Below are 4,515 nucleotides of genomic sequence, written 5' to 3'. Positions count from 1 at the left end.
ACAGTTAATTTCATATTCATCGAAAAAATGACGTACCTAAGGAATACATAAGCCTGAAAAATACACAACCATTAAAGATTGGGGCGTGACTTCTTGATAAACACTTGCAATTTCAGAGATTGGTTTAGGGCTTCTAGCCTTGGCAGTCAGACGTAGTCCCAGCGCTGTACGGAGGAGCATATGGGCCAGAAATGGGATAATAAAAAATTCATTGTTCCTTCCTTCTTTTTTCGATCTGAAGCGTGAGTATAGTGAGTGAGAGTGAGAGTGTCTATGTACGTTTGAAGCATGAGTAGGTAATAAGACAACGATAATTTCAAACAACGTTGTTAATATTCCTTAAATGAAAGACAAAAGACAATAGTATATTAATATTGTTGTCTTAGATATATAAAACTGTTGTCTTTTGCAATTAAAAACATGCTAATAGACAACGGTCGACAAAAACCATTGTCATAGACCCAAAATAAATGTTTATAGACAAAATTTTTAAATAACAGTTGTCTTATACCCCAAAAAGACAACGGTTTTAAAAAAATATTGTTTTTTTTAGAGAACGGTTTTATTTAAAACCGTTGTTATAAGGTGAAAGACAACAGTTTTGGCATAAAACGTTGTTGATTGAGTGTTGTTAATTAGAATTTTTCTTGTAGTGAAATGGCGTCGTCCGTAGGAACGAGTCATGGTCTAGTTCGAGTCATGCATGTAGAAGGAATCCTCGGAATACGTAAAACGAAGGAGGTGAGAACTCCCAGTAAGATCCGTAATAAGCTCTCGAGGGGTGATTCTCCCGGTATTTTATGTAAGACGTGTAGTCCAATGCATTGAAAATGAGTGGCCTCGATTGGATGACGGATTGAGGGGAGGCTCGGACCATGTGAATAATGGCGGGACTTCGTTTGAGGGGAGGATTGTTGGGTATTCAACCAAAGTCTCACATGAAAATTATCATGGATGAATATATATAAAATACCATACCAATGTGGACAATATCATACCAATGTGGACAATATCATGGATGAATATATATAAAATATCATGGTTTTTTGGGTGATTCCAAAAGCAAAACCATGAGAGTTAGACTAAAGTGGACAATATCATACCAATATGGAAATATTCGAATTTCATTATATTAACACTACCAATATAATATTATAATATAGGTCTCTTGTAAGACGTGTCAACTCTATCAAAGTTGATTTTTTTATTTTACATAAAAGTCTTACTTTTCATGGATAAGGTAACAGGAGATCCATCTCACATCAGGAGAGTTTTTGTGAATATATATCATATATTAATTAAGGTAAATTATAATTTTGCATCTTTATAATTCTTTGAATGCTATGTTACTCGTACAAATCTTTCTCGTGAAAAAATAATTGACAGATACTGAATTAAGATATATGAAAATCACAAACATAGAAACTTAAGTGTTTGAATTTTTCCGAATTACAAAGCATGCATTAACTTATGACTATTCTATGGGCATCTCGAAACGGCAAAGAGGACAAACGTAACTATTTTTCAGCCATTTTCTTATGCAAACCCCATGAAATACATGGGAGCAAGGCATGCAAACACCTTCACAACCATCAACAAAATCTTCCAAACAAATCGTGCAACTCTTATTATAATTATGTTTCGAAACATCAATTCTCACTCTCTCCAAGGATTCGATCGATGCATCGGTGGTCGCAAGCGCCTGAATCGCTCGCCTCATGTGGTTGGAAATATATCCGTTAAACACCGTGAAATCGAAGTCGAGATCCCAATGGTTGTGGCCAAAAGGCATGGACTTCCCAAGAATGTTGGCAACACTTACTGCCACAATCGTCATCAACTCTAATCGCTTCGTAAACAACAAAGAAAACTCCACCAGCTCTTGCATAATTCTATCCATCACTTCCATAATGTCTGTGGAGATCTTTTGCATTTTGATCTTAATCGATTTCGTAATCAAGGGAAGTTCTTCTTCGTCCACAAGTGTTAACTCTGCGGAATCTCCGGACAAAATCCAATTGCGATTTACGGGTCGGCAAGAAAATGTTAGTTTCATTCGAGATCGAAGCAAATGGGTGAGGACCAGTCTGGTGCTGCACCTTGGAGGTGATATGATCAATTCTTGTCGATGTGGAAGATGGTTTTCATCCATGTTCTTCAAGAATATTGTTAAGAAATTAATAAAACAAGAACACAAAGGGTTTCTACAAAAATATATTTAATACCACAGGAGAATTATTTATAAGAATATTAAGGCTGATAAATATTGTGACAATATTAGAAGTCGAGTTGGAATCCAACCAAGAAGATAATTTGAAGATTGACAATTGTATTCGAAATATAATACTAATTAAATATTGTATCTTGATCGCTCTAATCATAAATTATTACTTTCCGATAGATACGTACGGTAGATTTCATGGATTTATATCCTATTTATTTTCTTTTCGATCATATTTATCCATTTTATTTTTCGGGATTTACATATTCATCAAAAAAAAATACGAAAAGTGTTATTTATACTTCAAATTTTGAATTTATTAAGAGACCAATATACCCCTTACTACAGTTATTAATTTTTGGGTACTCTATTAAATGTTCTTATATTTAATTCATAAAATGTAATAACATGATTTTTATTTCTTTCATTTACTTTTTTCTACAACATGTTATTTTCATATAATACGTATAATTCTAAATGCTAATACATTCAATATTTATTTTAGTAAAATATTTTAAAAAAATGATCAAGGAATGTTATTTATATTCTATTTTTTATTTTTTATTTTTAGTTTTTGTGCCATTATTTCTCTAGTTTTAATATAAATAGAATAATATCTTTAAAATTATAAAAGATAAATTCAATTCATGAATTAAAAAAATTCAAATAAATTCAAAAATTTATTAAGATGCAGCTTTTTCAGAATAATTATATATAAATGTATAGAATGTCAATTCAATATTTTTTATTTTAAATTAAAAAATTTTGGAATCGATAAAAAATTAATTTAATTAATTGAAAATATTTTTGAAAATTTTATTTGGTTTCCATTACAAAATTGAAAAATTTATGACACATGAGTTAATAAAAAATTAAGAGTTAAATAAATTACGGGAAAAAAATGACATTATTGAGAAAAAAAAAGTAACTCAAATAGACGAAAATTCATATTATGGAATTGTAATTGATAAAATGAAAAGTATTTACTACCATTTTTATTAGCTTTATTTATGTCAAAAACTTGATTAGAGGGACAAAGGATATTATGGTCATCTTGTGAATTAAAATTGCAAGTTAGATTGACATTAACAAAATTTGAAGTGTAAATAACACTCCCCAAAAAATATTACAATTACTCCATGAAATTTATCTCAAATTACTTACCACCGGTTCACACATATTGCACGTGTATCAGTATTATATAATATATGTCAGTATTTCACCCATGTGATATACGAAATCTTATTTTTATTTAACTACAAATTAACGAGTACGAGTGTTTCAATACATAATTAAAATATGAATAATTAAAGTTGAGTTCAATTAAAATGATTTGAAATCATGGATTTAAATTTATCTTCATTTTTGAACTTACACACACAAAAATAAAATAAAATCCATCTTTATATTTATTTCATTATAATTGAGCTAATTTATTTAACAATGAAAATAAATTTAAAATCCATATATATATTTCAAATGACTTGATCCAGATTCAACTTAAATTGATTATAGAATGTACATTTAAAAATCAAAAAAATAAATAATTTATAACTGATGAAAAACTTCATAATAAAACACTTGTCATTCATGTTTTCTAGTTGCTATACCACATATCGAAGTTTTAAGATTCAACATTTTCAGACCTTTGTGATTCGTAAGTTTGGATACAGCTGACCATGAAAAAATATCAGACTATTCAAAATAAGTCTTATACGAGACAATGATTGAATCTGTCATAAAAAAACAATGAATTTGTTGGAATAAATATTTGTACAAAATTTTGATTAAAAATGCAACAACAACAACAACAACAACAACATAATAATAATAATAATAATAATAATAATAATAATAATAATAATAATAATGTACCAAAAAATCATTGTGACATATTAAATAAAAAATCGTGAAAATATGTTTTTTTTTGTTTTTTAAATTCATTTTAACATTTTATTTTTAGAAAGAGAATATAATCATGAGCATGTAGATTTTTTATAAAAGTTTTTCATATTGATTTTAACTATCTAATTATTTTGATTTTGTACACATATTTAGGAGAAAAATAATTATATTTTGATTAATCTTTTATTCTACATATATATTTCTGCATATTAAGTTATAAAATATATATCCAAAAAAATGCAGATCTTTTGTTTTGATTGGTTACAAAAATATCTAAATTTTATTTCAAATATTTCAAATATTGTTTATTTTCCTGAGAGATTTGTTTATACATGCAATAATTATACATGCAATACTTGTATTCTATAAAGGAAAAAAAATAGAAATAT

Source organism: Henckelia pumila, chromosome 4 (assembly GCF_033568475.1).
Source record: "Henckelia pumila isolate YLH828 chromosome 4, ASM3356847v2, whole genome shotgun sequence".
Taxonomy (NCBI): Eukaryota; Viridiplantae; Streptophyta; class Magnoliopsida; order Lamiales; family Gesneriaceae; genus Henckelia; species Henckelia pumila.
The sequence above is the reverse complement of the archived record's forward strand: the minus strand, read 5'-3'. Positions refer to the sequence as shown.